The 26,447-nt window shown below is 36.0% G+C and overlaps 1 long non-coding RNA gene across 1 annotated transcript in view; it reads right to left on the reverse strand.

Annotated features, from left to right (window-relative positions):
- Positions 1-17,891: 17,891 nt before the first annotated feature.
- Positions 17,892-26,447, reverse strand: part of LOC105217061 (uncharacterized) — a 45,082-nt gene continuing 36,526 nt past the window's right edge. Inside the window, exons 3-4 of the long non-coding RNA XR_008470505.1 lie at positions 23,557-23,843; positions 17,892-19,412 (exon numbers count right to left, since the gene is read on the reverse strand). This is a non-coding gene — a long non-coding RNA (uncharacterized LOC105217061). The remainder of the gene's footprint in view (positions 19,413-23,556; positions 23,844-26,447) is intronic.

Here is a 26,447-nt window from a genome sequence, read left to right on the forward strand (position 1 = left end):
ATACTTGACTGGAAAAATTGAATAATCGCCCCTATTCCCATTGTCGTTATCGTTTTAAAACGACTTAAGAACGCCTATTTTTCATTCCTGTTGGCGTTAACGACATTTATCGAAAATAAATTGAGATTCCCCAATTTGAAACGACATAGAAACAGTCGTTTTTTGTCGTTGCTATAATTGTGAGCGACATAGAAACGACGCGGTTGTTTGAAGGAATATTTGAAGTGAAGATGAAAATTCCAAATCGGAAACAGTTTGAAATTTTAATTTCTGAAATGGAAAAATATCCTGCTTATGCCAAAGACTTTAGAAAAGGGATAAATCCTTTAAATTTCGATTTTTTGGGAGGGATATTTTTTTCTCAAAAAAAAAAAATAATAATAATAAATCCATTCCACCGCCATCTCTCGTCGGAAATTGTTGGCATTAATAAAATTGCATTTTTATATCTAAGAATATATTTAAGATATGAAAGATATACTTCAAGAATACCAATTTAGGAACGAAACGACGACAAGAACGACAACGACTTAGAAGCGACTATTAAAACGACAACGACAACGGGAATAGGGCCGAATTACTTACAGTCGTGATTGGGTGCCAAAGATGTATAGTTATGTCAGGACTGCAGAAAAATATGTGTCAAGTTAAGGCGATCTTGGGATTCTTTGACTATATATTTAAATGTATAAGAGCTCTTTCACACATATCAACTCCTCTTGCGGCAATTCCCAGTTTATAGGAGAGGGGGTGACGAAGAGAGGAGAATCGCGCCGAGTCTGCTGTGTTCGGGCAACACGCTTTGTGTTTTCATTCGTAACAGTTCGCTGCGACGTTTTTCGCCATTCGTATTCTTACTTCAATCGTATATATGTATGTATGTAGCTGCATTTCCACTTATTTTTTTAATTTAATATTTTGAGTATATTTATAAAATTTAATTTCATATTTTGGTGATAATTTGCAAATATCTATACAAATATGCATAATATAATATAAATATTTTAGAAAATGGAGTATGGCGAAAAAATTGAATTAATTACAGATATTGTGGAATGTATGGAGGAAGCCATACAAATTGCTTCAGACGATAGTGAAAAGAGTGATATGTGTGAAGGTATGTTATAAAATCTTTGTTTTAATTTTGAATTATAAATAAAATGTATTTATTAATTGATAGAACTGATTAATATTTTCGATAGAGTGGCCCAAATAACTATAAGGAAAAAGAAACGACAATGGGTTAAAGTAAGGAGAACAACCAAGTCGCAAACAGGCCCACATTCATTTTTAATGAAGGAACAATTGCCTTTTGATAAAAAGGAAAAACTGTCACTGACCCTCCGTTTTCTTGCAAAGGTAAGTTTGAAATGAAACTTTTTCGTATTCTAAACTACAAAATTAAGGAAATTAATATATTTTTTTTAAATATTTTATAGGTAAAACATTTCAAAGCTTAAATTTTGCTTAAAAAATTTCGGTATCAGCAATGAAGCAAATGAATTTGCAATACGATGGCAATTTCCAAATTGTCTGGGCGCATTGGATGGTAAACATATCACCTTTAGGCCAAAGGAACAAATAGTATAATTTTGTTGACCTTGGTTGATGCAAATTGCATTTTATTTACGTGGATGGTGGATGTAACGATGCAGGAGTATTCCTTCAAAGTGAACTTGCTTTGGTACTACGAGAAGAGAGAGGATTACCAACGAATTCAACTATAGGTAGTAATAGATGTCTACCATATGGGGGGCAGTAATTCTATGATGTTATTTTCCATTATGAAATGTAATATATATATGAAAATGTCCAACAGCTTTTTGTTGAATATAAACACTTTTTTGTTTAATTCATATCATATTTTATTCATTGGTTTTAATTTATATTTCATACAACTTACAACTAAATACAAAATAAATAGTATTTATTCAAAACTAAGGCACTAAATAGAAGGCCTTAGGCTTTGTCAAATAAATCACATTTCAGGTTTAAATTAAAAATATATTTTATAACTATATAAAAACATCTACATTATTTGTACTTCAAAAATCAGTAAATAAAAAAAACTTACAAATTTTCAAAATCTTGATAATCAAAAATCCCACTCATGGCATTCTGAAGTAAATCGTTTTGAGGGGATTGTAACTGTGAATCACGATGCCTATTAGACTCTTGCACTAAACGGCGCATAATGCATTGGACCTCCCATACAGCGTCTTCTTGCAGGTGAGGAACTACTCTTTCATTTTCGCCGAGACCAAATTGCCTAGCTAACTATATGGTCTATTGCGTCTTTCAGCAATTTTTTCTCTTACAGCTGCAAAATCCTGCCTCACTTTAGTCAATGCAGTGCTCTAAAAAAATATTATAAGAAAATAAATAAGTAAATTCTTTAATTTACTAAATTAAAATTATAATACCTTTCGCCTATTCCTCTGTCTTTCTTCTAGACCATTCATTCTTTCAGTTATCTATAAATGTAGATAATTATAAAGCTTAAACTTATTTGTTTTATACACATACATATATATGAAAAATTTATTATATTAACGATTTCTTCTGCCACAATTGGTTGGATATAAATTATTTCCACTTTCCTGACTTCCCGACGCGCTTGGATCCTAAAGTATAATAATTGTTTGAGTTGATTTAACAAACATTAATAAAATAAAATTTAAGTATTACCTCGTTTGTGGTAGCGAGAAGCACTATAATTATGGAGATTATAAATCGTTGATACCAGCTATGCTTTTTCGTGAATTACGCACTTCACGAATTTCCCTCAAATATTGAGTTTTTAAATTTTTCCATTTTTTTTTATTTCAAACACATTTATATTTGATATATTTATCTCCTCGCATAGTTTGTTGAAAGCTTCGGCTTTCGCATTACGGTCCAAATATACCGGTGACTTAATATTATATACATGTATATTCCTTGGCTTCTACCAAATATATTAATTTTTCAATTTGCTCTTGAGTCCACTTTATTTTTTCCACCATATTTATATAAAATAATCGCATATTATTACACAGACAATTTAAAAAATATAAAAATTTATTTATTCAACTCATCACTTTGTAAAATTTCATAAACACTGTAAATTAACACCCTCACGCTTCAATATTCAAATAACTATGCAACAGGCATTAAGTGTAGCGTAGCCGTACAGCACAAAAATTTGAGAAAATAATATGAAAGAGAATGACAGAAAAACACGAACAGAGTTGTCGAAACAAATTCCTCATGTGAACGCAATGGGCGACATCAAAAGAGAATCGCCCGAGAATTAGCAACAGGATTTGCCCAGTCTGAAAGTGGTCTAAATGAGTAAATGAGTGCACTACTAAAATAACTACAGAAATTTCAGCCTTGGGTTTTGTTGTTTTTCATTTTACCCTTGCTGACCGAACGGTTTATTACTATATCTCATTCTTTTTGTTTGTTCTGCTGATAGATCGGTGCGTAGGGATGGCAACGATTAATCATTTCATTAAATTAATCGATTATTTTCATTCAATTTACGATTTAATTGCTTCGAAACACCTTTTCTAATTACTCGACTATTACTCGAGTAATTGCAAAATAATCGCAAACAGCATTTTGAGATTTAATACATTTTATGTTCATCTAAGTTAGCTACAAGAGTCGAAATTGCAAACGGTGTAAACATAGTTAAATTCTAATATGTCAACGTAGTTTAATATCAACAAATGAATGTCTGGTAACACTGCATTTACAGTTAAGTCAAACGCATTTTACGTTCAGTTGTTTGAAGAGCAATGACGCCAGTTAAAAGCGAAGTGTGGACATTTTTTTTAATAAAATAAGCAATAACTACGTTAAATGTCAACTTTGCTGCAAAAATTTAAAATTTTCTAAAAACAATATGTTGCAGCATTTAAAATTAACCCTGGAAAGTCATGCCGCGTTGTTTCGACGACGCGAGTGTTTATTTTGTACAAAAGCCGAATGAATCAGGGCTGTGAAAATTTTATTTATTTAATAAAAGATTTAAGAAAAACTGTTTGATATTGTTTTATTTAGAAGATATACAAACCAGGTAATGTGAATATATTGATTTTAGTAGGTTTTGATAGGTAGGATAATATATTAAGAACTTTGAGTAATGCCGTCGTCGAATCGACGAGAGATGACCTCTACTTTTTAAAAATAACGATGACCTTCCAGGGTTAAGTTGGAGCAATCGGTATTACATTTTAAATTTCTTCTAGTTATATATAAATGTGATTGGCGTTGCAACCGTTTAGCCGGTTATAGCCGAATCGACGATAGTGCGCCACCTCTCTCTCCTTCGCAGTTCGGCGCCAGTTGGAGATCCCAAGTGTAACCAGGTCGCTCTCCACCTGGTCCCTCCAACAGAGTGGAGGCCTTCCCCTTCCTCGGCTTCCTCCGGCGGGTACTGCATCGAACACTTTCAGGGCTGGAGGGTTTTCGTCCATTCGGACAACATGACCTAGCCAGCGTAGCCGCTGTCTTTTTATTCGCTGAACTATGTCAATGTCGTCGTATAACTCGTACAGCTCATCGTTCCATCGTCTGCGGTATTCGCCGTTGCCAATGTTCTGAGGACCATAAATCTTGCGCAAAATTTTCCTCTCGAAAACTCCTAGTGTCGTCTCATCTGATGTTGACATCGTCCAAGCTTCTGCACCGTAAAGCAGGACGGGAATGATAAACGACTTGTAGAGCTTGATTTTGGTTCGTCGAGAGAGGACTTTACTGTTCAATTGCCTACTCAGTCCAAAGTAGCACCTGTTGGCAAGAGTTATTCTGCGCTGGATTTCGAGGCTGACATTGTTCGTGTTGTTGATGCTGGTTCCCAGGTATACGAAATTATCTACGACCTCGAAGTTATGACTGTCAACAGTGACGTGGGAGCCTAGACGCGAATGCGCCGACTGTTTGTTTGATGACAGGATATATTTCGTCTTGTCCTCATTCACCTCCAGACCCATTCGCTTCGCCTCCTTATCCATGCGGGAAAAAGCAGAACAAACGGCGCGGTTGTTGCTTCCGATGATATCAATATCATCGGCGTACGCCAGGTGTTGCTCAACGTCAATTTACACAGCCGTATTAGTTTTGCGGGGATACCAAATTCAGACATCGCGGCGTAAAGGCAACTCCTTTTCGTGCTGTCGAAAGCAGCTTTAAAATCGACAAAAAGGTGGTGTGTGTCGATCCTCTTTTCACGGGTCTTCTCCAAGATTTGGCGCATGGTGAATATCTGGTCAGTTGTCGATTTTCCAGGTCTAAAGCCACACTGATAAGGTCCAATCAGTTCGTTGACGGTGGGCTTTAGTCTTTTACACAGTACGCTCGATAGAACCTTGTATGCGATATTTAGGAGGCTGATCCCACGGTAATTGGCGCAGATTGTGGGATCTCCCTTTTTATGGATTGGGCAGAGCACACTAAGATTCCAATCGTCAGGCATGCTTTCTTCCGACCATATTCTGCAAAGAAGCTGATGCATGCACCTTATCAGTTCTTCGCCGCCGTATTTGAATAGTTCTGCCGGCAATCTATCGGCCCCCGCTGCTTTGTTGTTCTTCAAGCGGGTAATTGCTATTCGAATTTCTTCATGGTCGGGTAATGGAACATCTGTTCCATCGTCATCGATTGGGGGATCGGGTTCGCCATCTCCTGGTGTTGTACTCTCACTGCCATTCAGCAGGTCGGAAAAGTGTTCCCTCCATAATCCCAGTATGCCCTGGACATCGGTTACCAGATTACCACCTTGGTCTCTACATGAGGATGCTCCGGTCTTGAAACCTTCGTTAAGTCGCTTCATTTTTTCATAAAATTTTCGAGCATTCCCTCATTCTGCCAGCTTCTCAAGCTCTTCGTACTCACGCATTTCGGCCTCTTTCTTTTTTTGTCTGCAGATGCGTCTCGCTTCCCTCTTCAGCTCACGGTATCTATCCCATCCCGCACGTGTTGTGGTCGTTTGCAACGTTGCGAGGTAGGCAGTCTGTTTTCTCTCCGCTGCGAGACGGCACTCCTCATCGTACCACCTTGTTTTTTGTCGTTGCCGAAAACCAATTGTTTCGGCTGCAGCGGTACGCAGTGAGTTTGAGATGCCGTCCCACAGTTCCCTTATACCGAGATGCTGATGAGTGCTCTCAGAGAGCAGGAGTGCAAGTCGAGTAGAGTATTTCGTGGAGACATATCTTCCGTCTATCACAACGTGATCGATTTGGTTCCGCGTGTTTCGATCAGGAGACAGCCAAGTAGCTTGATGTATTTTCTTATGCTGGAATCTGGTACTACAGACGACCATATTTCGGGCCCCAGCGAAGTCGATCAGCCTCAGGCCGTTTGGCGATGTTTCGTCATGGAGGCTGAATTTTCCGACTGTTGTGCCAAAGACACCTTCTTTACCCACCCTGGCGTTAAAATCGCCAAGCACGACTTTTACATCGTGGCGGGGGCAGCGCTCATAGGTGCGTTCTAGGCGCTCATAGAAAGCATCTTTGGTCACATCGTCCTTCTCTTCCGTTGGGGCGTGGGCGCAAATCAGCGATATGTTGAAGAACCTCGCTTTGATGCGGATTGTGGCAAGACGTTCATCCACCGTGGTGAATGCCAGGACTCTGCGACGGAGTCTCTCTCCCACCACAAATCCAACACCAAATTTGCGCTCCTTTATATGGCCGCTGTACTAGATGTCACAAGGACCCACCTTCTTCCGTCCTTGTTCCGTCCATCGCACTTCTTGGATGGCGGTGATGTCAGCCTTGAGTCGTATGAGGACATCAACAGCTGGGCAGAGGCATCTTCCCAATTAAGGGTCCGGACATTCCAGGTGCATGCCCTTATATCATTATCCTTAAAACGTTTGCAGGGGTCGTCATCAAAAGGGGTGGTGGGTCCCAAGCCCTACGCACAACCGCATAAGCGGGCTTCGCCTTCTCACTTTAGCTCGCCTTCAAACGGATGTCTATTGGCTACCCAGAGGATACTTGGTCTAAAACCGGAAGTCGTGAGCTGCTTGAACCATGTGGAGAAGAATCGTTTCTGGCCACTCCCAAGTGAATGACAATCAAAAACTTTCCTCACTTGCGTGAACTTCTACACATGATCCCATCCATATATAAATATATGTGTATAAATTAGACTCTGCAATCTAGGAGTAAAGACAATGTTTCCCTAAGTGATGATGACACTGACACCATTTTGTGCACTCTAGTGCACAAAAGAAGGAGAAAGGACAACGATTTTACATCTCCACAAGATGAATTGAGCTTTTATTTGAATTGTCAGGTATTAGAACTAAGTCGAAACACTATTTAGGCTTGGGAAGAAATGAAAACCGTTTACCCAAACTGTACGGATTTTCAAACAAGTATTGTCATCTACTTGGTACCTCAGTACCAGAGAACTGCAAAAATCACTATTTTCTTGATTTACTCATACGCGAAATTCTTCATTCACTTCAACTCACTGAAAAAAACAGAGTGATGAGTAAAAATCAACTCATTTTGCCGTACACATCATTCCGAAGATTTTGAGTCCTCGGTTCAAAATTTCTCACTCAATTCAACTCACTGAACAAAAGTCAGCGTTCAATAAAATGAACATATGTTGACGAAAGCATCATTCTGTTCAATTTGAGTTGATCGATTATGAGTAAACGATTGGCGACAAGACGGCACGATGTGAGCGTTACGACTGCATGTACCGTAACAATTTCTATGCAGTTTGTTGTTGTAGCTTGTCTTGTTCTTCTTCTCACATTTCATCTGTGCAGAAAAAGTGCCGCTTGCTGCGCGCATGAGTAAAATCATACGAGTTGATTTTTGCGAGTTGAGTGTTATTCTTGTTCAAAACAATGATTGTTGAACCGAATGAGCAAGCGCCCGAAATCATTATATTGAACACGAGCCGAACAAACTCGGAGTGAAACAAAAAATCGCACACACACGAGTGAATTTAAAATCAACAACGAAAATGTGAGCTCAGGCAAGTTTGATCGGCTGATCCGAACAGTGTGATTATTCGGCTGTTGAGCGCGTACGAATGTTTTTCATTCAGCAAATGCCGTTCTCTGCTCAGTACCAGCTGAGCGGCTTTTCTCAAAAGCGGGTGCAACTGCGACCGAAAACCGCAATCGTTTGACAACAAAACGTTTATCGAAATTGCTTTTTCTTCAAACTTGGTTGAACAGACTTCTAAATTTTCTCGACTTCAATGAATATATTTTCCTTTATGCTAAGACAAATGAATTTTTAATACGATATTTTAATTTTATTTCCGTTTTGGTTTTTGTGTATATACGAACACAATTTGAATGTCTGAAATAAGAATATAGTCTCCTATATTTTATTGGTTTTATTTTTACGCAAAGTTGCAAACATTGGAATTAATCGATTTATTTACATGAATTGCAATTAATTGCAATTATTTTTTTATATCTTGCAATTAATCATTTGATTATTTAATCGATTAAAAAAAATTTTTTGCCATCCCTATCGGTGCGACAGCGCGTGAAAGTCTTTGATATGAACTTGGTGTTTTTGTTAGCGTTTTCGTTGCTGACGTCACATCAACATCTTCAGCAAATGAGAAAATTTGAGATCAAATGTCTATTGTCCTTTTGAGCGAAAAGATGGGACTGAGAGTATTTTTATACTCTCGCAACAAAAGTTGCTTAGAGAGTATTATACAGTACCTGGCCATCGAATTACGAACAATTACGAATTACAAAAAAAAACTATGGTTACAATAATTGTCAGCCGATAACTATTAAGTAGGCAAGCTTATTCGAATATTATACCGTTAATTATACAGTAGAAATATAGGCAAAGGATGCCACCCAGGTTGTAATTTTGTAACTTTCACCATAAATTAAAAACATTGTCAAAAAAATTCGTTTGTAATTCGATGGCCAGCAGCTGTAGTTTTGTTCACATAACGATTGTTTCTAAGTCATAAAACTAAACGAGTTAGGTATAGGGTTATATATGTATATCAAAATGAAAAAATAGCGACAGCCGAAAACACATAAAGTGTCATAACTAAGCCATAAATAAAATTAGAAAAGTAAAATTTGGAATAAAGGATCGCCCACCTCCCATACAAAGGTTTGGTTGAAAATTACTAAACGTGGGTTAACTCATTAGAGAAAAACGTCAGGAACACTAAAGTTTACAGAAATAATTTCAGAGCGAAGCTGCACTCATATTTTTTTACAAAATGGAAAATGGGCGTGGCATCGCTAACTCATGGGTCAAAAACCATATCTCAGGAACTACTCGACCGATTCGAATGAAATTCGTTATATAATATTTGCTTGACACCCAAATGACACAAGTGGAAAATGGTTGAAATCCAATAATTTTATTTAGAGGAAAATAATTTTCTTCTAATAGTGGGTCTCTGTAGCTGAAATGGTTTAAATCGGGTCATAACTTCCCCTAGCTCTCATATACCTATTTATAGGATTTTCAAATTGAGTCAAATTGTGTGTTGTCTTAATAAAAATATATCAATAAATCGTGTGAGTATAAAATTATCGGTTGCACCCGAACTTAGCCTTTCCTTACTTGTTGATGTATACTTCGCCATTCCTGGTAACCGTTGCGTCCTCTCTCCAAATTTCTGGATGTTAGAGGTAACGCACTACTTTTCAGGCCAAAGCTGGACCCAGCATTAAGGTATGTTTTCTGTACCGGTCCTGCTTTTCTTGTTAACTAATTGTGTTGAATTTTTTTATACTCTCGCAGCAAAAGTTGCTAAGAGAGTATTACAGTTTTTTCACATAACGGTTGCTTGTAACACCAAAAACTAAAAGAGTTTGATATAGAGTCATATATACCAAAGGGATCAGGTGACGAGTAGATTTGAAATCCGGATGTCTGTTCGTCCATCCGTCTGTCCGCCTGTGCAAGGTGTAACTTGAGTAAAAATTAAGATATCTTGACGAAACTTGGCACAAATATTCCTTGGCACTGTGATAGGGTTGCTTTCGAAAATGGGCGAAATCGGAACATTGCCAGGCCCAAAAAATGGCGAAAAGCAAAAACCTATAAGTGTCATAACTAATTTGGAATAAAGGCATTACGAAGGGGCATATTTGGGTGTAATCGTTTTGGTAAAGTGAGCGTGGCCCCGCCCACAAATCGGTTATTTGTATATAACTCGCAAACCAATAAAGCTATATAAACCAAACTTTCTGCAATCGGTTCTCTTATGTAGCCTACCACACACGATGAAAATAGTTGAAATTGGATAATAACAACACCCACCTTCCATACAATGATTAGGTCGAATATTACTAAAAGTGGGTTAACTCACTAACGAAAAACGTCAGAAACACTAAATTTTACAGACGAAATAGCAGAAGGAAGCTGCACTCAGATTTCTTTACTAAATTGAAAACGGGCGTGGAATCGCGATGGAATAGATGGAATAGATGGAATGAAATTCGGTATATAACATCTTCTTGACACCCTGATAACACGGAAAAAATGGGCGAAGACGATTCCTTTATAATGTAAACATAAGGATCCAATGAAGATAGCGGAATAAAACTTTATGGCTTTCCTTGTGAAAAAATTGTCGCAAACGGACTATAACTTTTCAATGCCCAAGATATCGAATATGTTGAACTCAGCGCCTAAGGGTAAATTTTAATCGAAAATTTTGGTAAATCTCTCAGATAATTTAATGTAATTCAGAGGCAATTGTTTTCTTCTAATAGTGTATCTCTATTCCAAAAATTATTAAAATCGGGTCATAACATCTTCTAGCTCCCATATACCTAATTATAGGTTTTTCAAAAATACGGTGGGCTTTATTCCGCATATATCGGTTAATATTTGAGATATCTTAACAAAATTAAGTGAGTGAGTGAGGATATAATGTACCTTGATGGTGAAAATGCATGAAATCGGTTCAGGTATTACCTCAGCCTATATACTATATATGATGATTTTCGTTTTTCTACTGGACTTTATGACCGAGTATATGGGTCAAATTGTGTGTTATCTTAATAAAACAAGTAAGGAAGGCTCAGTTCGGGTGCAACCGAACATTTTATACTCTCGCAATTTAATTTTCGGTGAAAAATTACCATGGGGCACTGAGTTCTTCATATTCGATATTCGGGTCTGTGAAAAGTTATAGTTCGATTTCGACAATTTTTTCAGAAGTGATGCCACAGGTCATATACAGTATTTGTGTAAAGTTTTATTTCGCTATTTGCATTTGTTGCTTATGTATATATTATAAAGTGAAGGAATAAGATGAAGTTCAAAATGGGAAGTTGACGTGGTTGTGAACCGATTTCATCCATTTTCCACACCTGTCATCAGGGTGTCAAGAAAATATTATATACCGAATTTCATTCGAATCGGTCGAGTAGAGATATAAGTGGGCGATGCCACGCTAAAACAAAAAAAAGAGTAAATTATTGCTCTGCTCTGTTCGGTAATTGCACAAACTCCTCTTTACTTCCTACAAATTCTCAATCGGATTTGGGTCAGGACCTTATGCTGAGTATTGGATGAGTTGAAATCGTTGTGGAGGCAGCGAGTAACAATTATGGCAGTGTCCTTCGAATCGGTACCCTGTTGGAAAATGATATCTTCCTTTGGATAAGACAATTATCCATAAAATCTGAAAAATTTGACAGTAAAATATGCTAGTAGTCTTCTTTTTTCATAATTCCAGAGATTTTGACTAATCGACCAAAGTGAAGCACCTCTATACCATGATACTGCCTCCATCATGTTATGCAGTATATCGTATATGATATCGTTGAAGGGCAACACCAATAGTATGGGTTATCATCTGATTGGAAACGATTAAGTTAGAGAACTGGAAGTGCAGAAGTGGCGAACATCCGAACGGTTTTGCTCGCCACTCTATGTTCATCCACATACATATGTATATGCGTATGCATTTTTCTATCTCTCCATGATTCGATTGCAGTGCTGACCATTCAAAGCACGATTCGTTCACAAAAAGCTTCCATGATTCAACAAACGGGAGGAGTAGTGAACAAACAAAGACGCTATATAAAAGACTAAGGCTGTGTGCTAAAAAGTTTCTCGTACAAACTAAATACATTTAAAAAAGCTTGCATTTGAAAATATTTTTCCAGTAAGGATACACCCTGTCTAAAAATATTATACGATAAAACTAAAACTCAAACCAATATTACAAAATTAGTATCAATACGAAGAGTTTGTAGAAAAGTTATCAACTATAAAAAATATATTCCTCATTCTAAAAGATATTCTTTTTTCAAACTATAAAGGATCAGCTGCTTATAAACTGGAAATCTATTTCAAAACCACAAAAACTCAGGAAAAATTTAATTTTCATTTACAGACATATACGAAGTTTATATTACACTATCATAGTTTTTAAGATGAGTTACATATGTACATAGAAGAGAGTCGATCACTCGCTTTTATACCGCGTGCGCGGTAACATACAGTCGTTTATAAGTATTTCATAAGTCCTTTAACTTTATTATTAACGTTAAGTCAATGTTTCGGAAAGGACGAGTCTCTTTCCTTTAATCGAATCCCGGAAAACAGTAGATTATTATGCCCGATGGCAGATTATTCTACATACAACATATATATATACAAATGTAGATACAGACGTGTATTAAATGTAAACTCATTTATATGTAAATTCTAAGGCCTTTAACTCACTCGTGGCCAATACACCAATCAAAGGCGTATAAATATTTACATGAGCGTGTATATGTTGATTAACCTGGGGAAGCATTTGAACAAATATGCGCAAGGAAAAGTCCTTTGTGCACATTTCAACTAGCTCGTTGTTGCTAGAGCTCGTTCGGCGCGGTGAAAGGCCTAGCCAGCTTAAAGTAAACAATGAGATTGCATTTTTACTGTTGCCACCATTTTTCTGGCAATTTTATATATATTTTTGCGCTATGTGTGTATATGTTACATAGCTATGGCATATCACCAATTGATAGAATTTTCGTCAAGCGAATTTGAAAAATGCATTAAAAAGAAGTAATATGCTATATGCTGATACTATACACACACAAATTTATACATGCACGTTATGATTCTATCGCATCCCTAAGCCGCTCTGCAGGGCAATTGTTTACCAATGATCGAAAATTCGAAAATATTCCAGGTATTGAACTTGCAAAATTGTTGCGCATAAAAAGTGGTATTTGCTTTCTTGTTTGCATTTTTTCGGTTCTGTGTTTAATTAAATTTCTAAGCATCTAAATATCTACACATTTATATACCCAGTCACTCTGTAAGACATTTTGAATTTTTACCTCATTTTCTCGGTCATATCGGTGACACAAAGTACCAACAACTTCACATCACACTCGCTCCCTCAACATTCCATACAGTAGTTTTGGTCTCGATTGTGCGTCCGAGGACCTTTTCAATTCCTTTGATGATTATATACGTGAAGGACTCAAATTATTTCCATTTCAATATTATATCGCTAATCTAATGTTCTAGTCTCTTGCAAATCGTCTAATAAGACGAAAATTAACTTGATGAATACTAATTGTCGCACATAAAACAGGTGAGATATATAACACCTTCTCTTCGACAGCTTTGTACGACGAAGGTTGAAACATTTCGGATGTCATACCCTCAGGTGGCGGACGAATTATCAAGAACCAATACTCGTACTACAGTGCTCAACAAATTTCTGATTAAGTAATCTAAAATTCTTATGGACAATATTACTTCTGTTTATCATTCTCAATTATTCTTGTAAAAAATAGTAGGCGATTTTAAATTTAAGCAGTATCTTTTTAAAACGTAGTTATAAGGCGAAGATTTTATTTGTTAATATGTCATTTAAAAAACAAAACATATCTAAAACTGTATATTTTTCATACTCTCGCAACAAAGTTGCTAAAAAGAGTATTATAGTTTTGTTCACATAACGGTTGTTTGTAAGGCATAAAAACTAACCGGTTTGATTTAGGGTTATATTTTTCAAAATGATCAGGGTGACGAGTCAAAATCCGAATGTCTGTCTGTCCGTCCGTTTGTCCCTGCAACGGATAACTTGAGTAAAAATTGAGATATCTTGATGAAACTTGGTACACATGTTCCTTGGGACGGTGAGAGGGTGGCTTTCGAAGATGGACAAAATCGGACCACTGCCACGCCCACAAAATGACGAAAACATAAAGCCCATAAAGTGTTATAACTAAGCCATAAATAAAGTTACAGAAGTAAAATTAGGAATAAAGGATCGCACTAGTAAGGGGCATATTTGGAGGATATTTTTTTGGATTAGTGGGCGTGGCTCCGCCCCCAAATCGGTTATTTGTATATATCTCGCAATAAAGCTATATAAACCAAACTTTTTGCAGTCGTTTCTTAGCCACTTCTTAATATAGTCCAAAAATTAAAGAAAGCGGATAATAACCACGCCCACCACCCATATAACGGTTAGGTTGAAAATTACTAAAAGTGAGTTAATTCACCAACGAAAAACATCAGAAACAATAAATTTTACAGAAGAAATAGCAGAAAGAAGCTGCACTCAGATTGGCGTGGCATCACCCACTTGTGGGTCAAAAACCATATCTCAGGAACTATTTGACCGATTTTAATGAAATTCGGTATATAATATTTTCTTGACACCCTGTTGACACATTGACCTTCATCCGTGGTCGGTTCACAACCAGTACTACTTTCAATATAACTCAATTTTGAATTACATCTCATTCCTTCACTGTATAATATGTACACAAGGAACCAAAAAGATAGATGTATTATCTTAATAAAAATACATCAATAAATTGCGATAGAATAAAATGTTCGGTTGCACCCGAACTTAGCCTTTCCTTACTTGTGCCTTTCTTGTGGCAAACGCCGTGTGTTAGGTCAGGCATACAAAACTTTTGCAATGCTACATAGTCACTATGTAATGTTAGTGTTTTTCTTGTAGTTTACTTACCTGTCTATTGAATTTTGCCCATATGGGTCGGCTTTAGTATCCCAGGCTTTCGGTAATAAAATGGGTATCGTTGGAAAGAGGAGGTTCTCCAGATTAAGAATATATATACATATAGCTGCAGCTGACTTATAGTTTTCGAGATATTCGCACTTAAAATTGAAAAAAGTGCTTTTTTATCTTGAATTTTCACAATATATACTGAATATTTTATTAATATTCTGCACTTATTTTACACTTACACTTCACCACATTGTTTCTGCATATTCATTTTATAAAAATTATGACGAAAATGGCTGTAAATAAATATTTAACATTTTACACAAATCTTCGTTTAAAAAGCAAAAAGGGTTGCAGGTTGACAAGTAATCAGTGTTGCCACATCAAATATTTCGAAAAAATCAAAAGAATAAAAATAAACAGAAAAAAGAAGGATTATACCCCAAACCAAACCATAATGGTGTTATGACTAATGCAAAGTCTTTCGGTATTACCTTTCCTTTGATAACCCCCGGTGATTGCCCGACCAGGGTTATTTTTTTGAAGCGCGGCCGAAGGCCGCCAATGCGGAAAGTATTTCTACACGAAAGAACTTTTCATTTCCCTTACTTATAGTACATAGAGTGAATATCATAAACTTTCTTATATTATCTTTATATAATCTTGTTATAGGGCATTTGTTTTCTGCATTTGGGGTATTTATTTATTTTGGTTCTTCTCATTCGTTTGCAAAATATCTGATATGGCAACACTTATTACTTGTCAAGCTGCAACCCTTTTTGTTATTGTTGAAATTAAGAGATTTGTATTAAATGTTAAATACTTATTTACAGCTATTTAGGTGATAAATTTTATAAAATAAATACGCAGAAACAATGTGGTGAAGTGTAAGTGTAAAATAAGTGCATAATATTAATAAAATATTCAGTATATATTGTGAAAATTCAAGATAAAAGTAGCACTTTTTTCAACTTTAAGTGCGAATATCTCGAAAACTATAAGTCAGCTGCAGCTCTATATATTCTTAATCTGGAGAACCTCCTCTTTCCAACGATACCCATTTTATTACCGAAAGCCTGGGATAGTATACTAAAGTTTCCCCGCCCATATTGCTGCACATAACTGAGTCCTGCATTAACTTGTCGTGAGGGCGGCAGCGATAAACTTCGTGCGCATCGGTGGGAGTGATGTTGTACAACAGGAATTTGCCGGTCAGCAGATTGTGGTTTTTACCATCTAAAAACGTACAGGAGAGAAGTACATCTGGTGTACAACTCGCACCGATGCGCACAAACAAAATGAAGTACATGTAAAAAAATCGAATACAAAAAGCGATAAAACAAAATTGGCAAACTCGTTACGCCTCAGCGCAAACGCCATATGTAATTTACTTGCTTGTTTTATTTCAGTTCAGCATTTTGTCGTTGTTTCGTTGTCTAACTTTTTTCCACTAGATACTTAACTACAACCGCGGACACTCATGAATTCACGCCACCTAATCTGGTGCTCAGACATGTGCCCGGTATTTAAATAGCTTTGGCCGGTTGTGGAAAATAATAATAATAAACGGATATGTACACCGTGCGAAGGTGGATGGCCGAGTAAGCACCAGGTTGGTGCGGGTGTTCCCATGATACACTGAACTCTTTAAGCTCGTAGCACCGGTAATGTCACAGGAAGTATTGTTTGGTTAACGAACCGGCAGTTGACTGTCTTTCGCTCGATGTAGTTTGATGATGGATGGCATTTTTGGTTCGGCGTTTTTCACTTCCAGTTGTTATATCACTCAATTTACACTTTTATAGACTAATGAAAAGCAAATAGTTGCGTAGAAGTAAATTTTACTGTTGTTGAGTGTCTTTTTTGGGAAATCCGAAATTTTGGAAATTTTAGAACCTTTGTGTTATGGTGTGCAATAGACAAGGCCATTGGTATCCACCAATTAATATGTGGGTCCAAAATTTATTGCGGCGTAACCATGGTGATGTTCTCAGCTGATATTACGAACGAATAGCACTCCAAAGCACGGAATAGTCTTCTTATCGCTCGATACACTTGACCTAGCGACACTACAACTTTATTAACTTTGCTAAAAAACGTTATACGTTTTCAGAAGGTCCGCAAAATAGTTTTCGGTTGCGACAATAACTTCTTCATAATGGGACGTTTCGTAGCCTAATAAGATAGATTTTGCCATGGTGACGGCAGTGGTGCGAGCCGATGCGCTGTCATGGTGGACAGTATTTCGCTAAATAGGCTATTTTTTCTGCAATTCGGCATGACTGTGAAGAATAATTTTAATATAATATTACTTAATCGGACGATGAGGGTTACCCAACTGTCCCCGAAGGAAGAACAACTTATGACGACACTACTGTATTTCTAATTACGTAAATGTAGAATCCAGCAAAGGATGTATGTATATTAAAATTCGGTTCATGTAACCATGATATTACCGTTACATACTAATTAACGAACGAGAGCATATTCCTTTTAATTGATACATTGCTACCAATGAAACCTACTGGATTTTGCACTTCCGACTCATAACGTTGATTAACAACTACAAATAAAATGAAAATAAAAGAAAAACATTGTAAATGCATTAATTACTCAAATTCCAACAACACTTGGAACTATTACTATCAACTCATTATTGTTTGGAATTATAACCAAAAAAATCTGCAAAGAAAAAACTTTAAAATAGCAAATAAGCAACAACAAAAAAGTAGACGTTGAAATTCAAGAGACAGAAAATTAACAACAATAACAACCACAAATATCATTTCAACCATTTAAATTAGGTTAAAATGTAGCACTCGGCTAAAGCGCCGGCTTATATGCTTATTTTACTTCTATGTGAGTGTGATGTGTGAGTATTTATATTTTTAAGCTTTAATTTAATTTTTATTGAATGAAATTTGATTGTGTGAGATAATTTGAAAGCTAAGTTCATTTGAAGAAGGTAGATATGTTTGCGCATATATAAAATTGTAGTTTCTACTTTCTGTGTTTCTAAATATGACTTCTCAAAATTCGTTTTAAACTGTTTGACCTAAATATATAAGTATATACTTGGTATACATAAAAGACGTTCGGAATTGGGTAATGCGTGTAAAACTTTCCAATTGTCGGTTAACTTCAATCTTAATATATATTATTATATAAGTACATATACAAGAATACAGGCTGTAAAATATGTGTATTTCTTTAATTAGGAGACTATTTATTATATAACGGAAAAATCCTACGATCAAAGTTAATTAAGACCAACTTTCCACTTTAAATTAGATAAAAAAATATTTACTCCACTTATTAGAGATTGATTTAGGCCATCCCATTTCTTTAAGGTTGAGCCCAATCACTTAGATAAAGTTACAGTAATCGGGTGCACAACTGCAAGTTTTTCCGACTACGAAAAAGTTGGGTTTCTATGGGGTGCAATAAATTTACAAAATAATCGAGAAATCGCTGCTCAAAATTTAAATATCTTGCAAAATACATGAGCCGCTTATTTTCCAAAAAAGTCATAAAATAAGCAAGTAATCTACTCGCCAATATTGCTGTAGGAACTGTTTTCAATCCTTACAATTAACGTCATCTGGCTGTATTTATGTATTCATCTTTGTCTAGTTGACTCATTTCTGAGTCAGTTTGAAAATTGGGAAAAGCACAAGGAATCACTGAATATACATATCTGCTGGCCTTGGAGATCCTTATCTGAATTTTGTGCGGACATGATTGCTGGCTACACAATGATACATCAAAAAATGGACATATATCGTCGGAATTCTTCCGCCTTGAAAAATTTACACCCCGAGTTTTTTCTGAAAGCGGTGAACAGTGCGCTGTTATGGAACTAAAAAAATTGAGAAAATTGTCGGCTGTTGTCACTACAAGTTTCTGATTCTGAAAACTTGCTACATTCTCTGACTGTTGCTACATTTTCTGACCGCCCAGTAATCCTCCTAACTGACAGCACCCGTTTTCACAATATTTGTCTGCTTCCGAATGAGGCCGACTGTCTCTTTGCCTTGTACGTATGTTTAACGATACTAGCTTGACTCCACCCACGTTCGTTCTTCCGTCGACTGGCTATCTCGCTGTTGCCATATCGAAATAACCCGGGCTAACTACCATTGTCGGATGTTTGGTTCAAGTGTTTGTTGATTGAATTTGTTCGAAACTGACTCTGGCCGTGCACCTCGATTCGGCGCTTTCCTTTCTGGTCAACTATAAGTCATTGTTGCTTTTATTGTCATTTTGCTACTGCTGTTTTTGTATTTAATGTTCTATGTTGGTGGCAGTAGTTACGGTTTTTGTTATTTAAATATGCATTGTTCGGATTGCGACTCAGGTTTACAGTTTAGAATTGGTTACATCGGTTCAGGACCCCTTCAGTGCTTTGTTCAAGCCATGTTAATGGATTGGATTCTCATTCTTCTGGCGTTAGACTGTGAATAAAATTTAAAACAAAACCACTATTAAATATTTACAAAATAAGACAAGATTAAAGTGCATTCAATATTTATATTTCGCAGACGTAATGGATATACTAAAGTATATATACGTTTTGTTTGTAAATTTAATTAATGAAAAACGGTTTTGTATACGAGAGCTTTTAACTTTACTTTGGTGAATATTATAGATTAGCTTTTGTTACAGAACACTTCTTTGAATAAATTTAGGGTAGCCACAGATTTTATATATAGTTTATATAGAATAAATTAGAAATATACACTTTAATCAGGTTTTGTCTTTTACTTTTTTGATTTTTTTTGAAGCTTAAAATATGAATTCTTCTGTCCACCTTATAAAGCATAGTTTGATCCATATTTGAAAGTTTTATTTAGATTATAACTATAAATTTTCCCATTGTAAAAATGCTCGGATGAGTGTTTATTGGCGGCGACGCATTGAGGGTTGTGTGTCAGAGGCAAAAAAGTTAAATAAAACAAGTAAGGAATAACTGAACATTTTTTACTCTCGCAATTTATTTATTTAATATTATTAATATAATAAATAATTTGACCCACATATTCGGCATATATATGGTATACAGTCCATTGAATGTTGGAAACCCTAATATTAGGTATATGGGAGTTAGGTGAAGTTATGGCCCGATTTCATGTATTTTAGGCACGGAGACATATTATTAAAAGAAAGATATTCCCTCCGAATTTCTTAAAAATATCTGAGAGACTTGCCTATATTTTCGGTAAAAAAATAATTAGAAGCCATGAGGTCCCCATGTTTGATACATAGAGCCTTGAAAATGTATGGTCCGATATCGACGACTTTTAAAAGGGCGATGCCACACTATAAATGTAATATTTGTAAATGCAACCACCAGAAACCTTAAATTTCATTATAAAGATGGCACTAAAAATGGTATACAAAATTTTAAATGGGTGTGGTTCCGCCCACTTTTGGGACAAAAACCATATCTCCGAAACTACTCAACGAATTTCAATGAAACTCGGTTTCTAATATTTTCATTGCATCTCAATGATATGTTGTGAAAGTAGGCTGTTGTGCTAAAAGGACTTCAGCGCTTCTAACAAATTTTTTTACCGAAAATATAGGTAAGTCTCTCAGATATTTTGAAGAAATTCGGAGGGAATGGATTTCAATGGATTTTAAACCATATACATATATGCCGAATATGTGAGTCAAATTGTTTGTTATATTAATAAAATTAAATAAGTAAATTGGGAGAGTATAAAATGTTTGGTGACATTTTGCTGAGCTAAGTGCAATCACCATGGTATGAATATCGCTCCAAACGACATTGGCATTGTCAGTTAGAAAAGTTATTTTATGTCAAACGTTAATATGTTTAAAATCACAATAAAATACATCGATAACAAGTAAAGAAGGGCTATGTTCGGGTGTAACCGAACATTTTATACTCTCGCAATTTATTTATTTAACTTAATTAATATTATATAATACTATAATATAATAATTATTCGTCATATATATTGTATCAAGTTCATTGGAAGTTGGAAAACATACTATTAAGTTAGAAAAAAACCTATGGTCGGATTTCGGCGATTTTTAGAATGGGGCTGCCACACTATTAACATAGTATTTGTGCAAAGTTCTGCACCGATATCTTCACGAGTGCTTACTTTATATATTGTAAAGTAAACGATTCAGATTGTCTTCAAAGTTCTGGTATATAGGAAGTAGGCGTGGTTGTGAAGCGATTTGGCCTATTTTTACAAAATATCATTGGGATGTAAGGAAACTATTATAAACCAAGTTTCATTGAAATCGGTATAGTAGTTCCTGAGATATGGTTTATGACCCATAAGTGGGCGACTCCACGCCCATTTTCCATTTTGTAAAAAAAAATCGGAGTGCAGCTTCCATCTGTCATTTCTTATGTGAAATTTAGTATTTCTGACGTTTTTCGTTAATGAGTTAACCCACTTTTAGTAATTTTCAACCTAACCTTTGTATGGGAGGTGGGCGTGGTTATTATCCGATTTCTTTCTGGACTGTATGAAGAAGTGGCTAAAAAACGACTGCAGAAAGTTTGGTTTATATAGCTCTATTGGTTTGCGAGATATGTACAAAAAACCTATTTGGTGGCGGGGCCACGCCCACTTCCCCAAAAAAATTACATCCAAATATGCCCCTTCATAGTGCGATCCTTCATACCAAATTTTATTTCCATAACTTTATTTATGGCTTAGTTATGGCACTTTATGTGTTTTCGGTTTTCGCCATTTTGTGGGCGTAGCAGTGGGTGATTTTGCTATTTTGCTCATTTTCGAAAGCAACCTTCCTATGGTGCCAAGAAATAAGTGTGCCAAGTTTCATCAAGATATCTTAATTTTTACTCAAGTTACAGCTTGCACAGATGGACGGACGGACATACGGATTTGAACTCCACTCTTCACCCTGATCATTTATATATATATAACCCTATATCTAACTCGTTTAGTTTTGGGTGTTACAAACAACCGTTATGTGAACAAAACTAGAATACTCTCTTTAGCAACTTTGTTGCGAGAGTATAAAAATTAGTTTTCGATTGACAGCAGATGGGTGAAATCATTAACACGCTCTCAAAATGCCGTTAAGTAAAAATTATAAAATGTTATAACTAATCCAAAAATTAAGCTGGGAAAGTGAAATTCGGTACAGTAGATCACCACATTATGGGACATATTTGGCTGGAATTGTTATGGGAACCTTAACTCCGCCCCTTCTATATTTTTTGCACATATCTCGCAGGATACTAAAGCTATAAAGACAACACTTACTAGACATATTTCACTTTAGAACCGCATCATAAACAATGAAAATGGGATAAATAACCACGTGTATAGCTGCTGGCGTATGCCGATGATATTGATATTATCGGTAGTAACAACCGCGCCGTTTGTTCTGCTTTTTCCAGACTAGATAAAGAAGCGAAGCGTATGGGTCTGGTGGTGAATGAAGACAAGACGAAATATCTCCTGTCATCAAACAAACAGTCAGCGCACTTGCGTCTTGGCTCCCACGTCACTGTGGACAGTCATACCTTTGAAGTAGTAGATAGCTTCGTCTACTTGGGAATAACACAACGTTAACAACACCAACAATGTCAGCCTTGAAATCCAACGCAGAATCACTCTTGCCAACAGGTGTTACTTTGGACTGAGTAGGCAATTGCAAAGTAAAGTCCTCTCTCGACGAACAAAAATCAAACTCTACAAGTCGCTCATTACTCCCGTCCTGATGTATGGCGCTGAAGCGTGGACGATGACAACATCCGATGAGACGACTCTTGGGGTTTTCGACAGAAAGGTTTTGCGTAAGATTTATGGTCCTCTGAACATTGGCAACGGCGAATACCGCAGACGATGGAACGATGAGCTGTACGATTTATACGACGACATTGACATAGTTCAGCGAATAAAAAGACAGCGGCTACGCTGTCTAGGTCATGTTGTACGAATGGATGAAAACACTCCAGCTCTGAAAGTGTTCGATGCAGTACCCGCTGGAGGAAGCCGCTGAAGAGGACGACCTCCACTCCGGTGGAAAGACCAAGTGCAAAGTGACCTGGCTTCACTTGGTGTTTCCAGTTGGTGCCAAAAAGCAAAAAGGAGGAACGAGTGGCGCGCTCTGGTGGATTCGGCTATAATCGCTTAAGCGGTTTCTACGCCATATATATATATATATATATATATATATATATATATATATATATATAACCACGTTCACCCTAAACAGGTTATGTTGAAACCTTCTAGAAGTAGTTTCCAGCTCTCATATTTTACATTTATAAGACCGTACATGCCAAACGAAAATAATTTTATTCGAATCAACAATCGGTATTCAAACCAAAAAATATTCGAAAAAAGCATATACTATTTTTGATTTATCGATTGTGTACGAGCCTAATGCTGTGTTTCCTTATCTGCTACCACATGCTTTACACCGAATTGTGCGTCGTTGGAACCGCAAATACTCCCATTTCAATTATCAACTTCAATGTTAATTGCCATCGTGGTAATTTTTCACATTCATACACATGTACAATATATTTTGTATGTATGTATAATTGGATAACACATATATCTCGACTCGACTCACCTGTACGATTACGGCAAGAATAGACAGTAAAAATTATATGACAGCATTCTACGCTGTCGTTACACCGGCGACTGGTAGACTGTGTACCGTTTCCTACCGACTATTGGTTGCTGGGTAATTATATGAAGTTTTCCGCCGTTTACTCGTTTTTCCAATCGCTCGCTTATTATCCATCTCTTCGGAAGGCATGCATAAATATGTTAAGCGCCGAACGTTTGTATAACAAGTGAACAGCTTTGGTGGGTCCACGGAGGACGAGATTTATTAGTTAAAAGCTCAAACAAAACCTGCGAAATTTAAGAGAAGAAAGAGAACATATCTATATAATGTCAGAAAGATCGAGTTTTAATAAATATGTATAGATAGTTGTAAAGAGCGGGTATCCACATTAGATTAGCTAAAATGAACATAGACCACACATAGGTATATTATAAATAAATCTTTGATATACACTTAAAGAATACATATATACAGAGGTTTTCAAAATTATTTACACATCGAACGTTTTTTTATCAAGTTTCACACAAAAAGCTTTCTCTTGTTGTTGTTGTTGTCGCAGGGTAACAAAATGTTATGTTGTTGTAAACCTTGATCTATTCCTGAGCGAATGAAGTCGGTTTGGCAAGAATAGCTGGAAATATGGCGGAGAAATACGCAAATGAACTGAAGACTCGCAGTAGTCAAAAGTATTTACACACCGCGATTTAGCCTTCATCCTTGGGTTTGGCTTGAGCAATAGTAATAATTGGATTCTATTGCATTCATAATAAACTAACTCAGCCTTAAAATATACAACTTGGTAAATAAAATGCCGAAACCAAAGGAATTATGGATTATAACTAGATTGGAGCCTGTTACTAAGTTCAAGACTGGTGTTTCGGCTTCGGAGTTATTAAAAATTTATAGAATTTGATGGAATACTGTTTATAATGATAAACAATTGCAAGAGAACTGGGCAGAAACCTGTGATAACTCCAAGATAATGTAGAAGATTAGTAGGAACTGTTATACAAAATCCCACAATAAGTACTCTTAATATTGCAGCACCAGCGAATTAGCATACCGCATGAACAGTCAATGATGCCACACTGTTCAGGTCATTAAAAAACATTAGTTCCAGGACTTCTTTAGTGAACGCGTTATGCATTTACCACATGAGGATAAGAAATATGCAGGACAGTCGCTGAACAGAGTCGGAGGTGACATTATGATTTTTTGGGGAAGTTTTACTTACTTAAGTTTTGGAGATTTGGTACTAATTTAGGGACCCTAAATCATCCGGATTTATCAGAATTCACAAGGCCATGCCATTGTAGTGGTTAGTCGGCCTTTTCCAACTATTGACTACATTTTACAATAGGACAATGCTCCATTTCAGAAAGGATCGTTACTAACAATTTTTTAAATGAAGAAAATCAAGTTGACCTTCGCAGTGCCCCGACCTAAACTTTATTGAAACGATTTGGGGTTTAACAGTTAACCTAGCGTACAATTGTGTTGAATCAATTCGGACCATGTAACGATGTAACCAATTTTGAATTTATCGCCTTAACTTAGACTAATTTATTAACTTTGACAAAACATTACAATTTTATAGTTATCATTAAATAAGAACAGGATAATAGAGTTCATGTTGTATGTAAATACTCGTACTTTTGACGCAAAAAAAAATTGTGTAAATACTTTTGACTACTGCAGTCTCCAGTTCATTTTAATAATTTTTCACAATGTTCTGAGATGGTTTTTTATTTGTAGCTCATACAAATATTGCTTTCCCAAAATTCCCTTTGGGGGGGAAAAAGGTGATGAAATAAGGAACATTTTAAGATATTTTCGAAAAAAATCGAAGGGGGCAAAGGGTTAACAATTCAAAAAAAAAAATTTTAATTTTTTGCTATGAAATATTAATTTTAAAAATTTTTACGATATACAGTTTTAAAGTTTGAGAAAATCTGCACAAAAAAGTCACATGGTGTTTTAAAATCTGTTCATTAGTTTTAAAGTTATGGCGGTTCGAAAATTTTTTTACAAAAAACTTTGGCCCCTTATAATATGTCAACCCCGCGTTACACAGACCTAAAACCATATGTTTTATTTTAGGTTTTACATGTACTATAAGATAGTAGTTAGTTTTCAAGTGGCTTTTTTCCAGAGAATGCCCCATATTTAAACTCAGTTTTACACAGCCGACTCAAGTCACACGTACGCTTACGCTCTATCATTCAGTCGTTGTCGAACCAGCAACGAGTAAAAATCGCGCATTGCTATGGCACTTTGCATAAGTGCCCTGCGCGAAATACCTACTTTTATGAATGTCGTTTTGTGTTATGTATTATATTTATGGTTTTAAGCTATTTAAAGACAGAAAAGTTAATGCTTTTGTGTTCTAATATATTTGTTTAAATAATAAAATAACTACAATGAGCACCAAAATTCATGTTTTATGAAAAAATTAAAAACATTCTTAAAATGTTAGGCTACAGAGTTCTCACTGGGTATTCATTATTTGGTGCTCACCTATACAGTCACAATTCCACTCGTGCCGACCACTGGTTTTAAATATTTATGTTTTGAATACTTTATACAATAATCTCCTTTGCGTTAACTTATTTAACCATTCAGTGGACTTGGTCGACTGAGCATATGAAGGTTTATTTAACTCCCTATCAGAGATGAGTCACTATCAAAGGGATTCAATCGAAACAATTATTTACAATTAATTTCATAAAATATTCCATTCCCTCCAGGATAACAGAGACGTTGGGCACTAAAATTGAAATATATTCAAGTTTCTCGAATTTTTTAATTAAAAAAGATAAAAAGTGTATAAATGGTGTTTGAAAAGAACAATAATATAATTAACAAATAAAGCGTTGGCGAAAAGTGTGAGA

This window comes from Zeugodacus cucurbitae, chromosome 3 (genome assembly GCF_028554725.1).
Source record: "Zeugodacus cucurbitae isolate PBARC_wt_2022May chromosome 3, idZeuCucr1.2, whole genome shotgun sequence".
Taxonomy (NCBI): Eukaryota; Metazoa; Arthropoda; class Insecta; order Diptera; family Tephritidae; genus Zeugodacus; species Zeugodacus cucurbitae.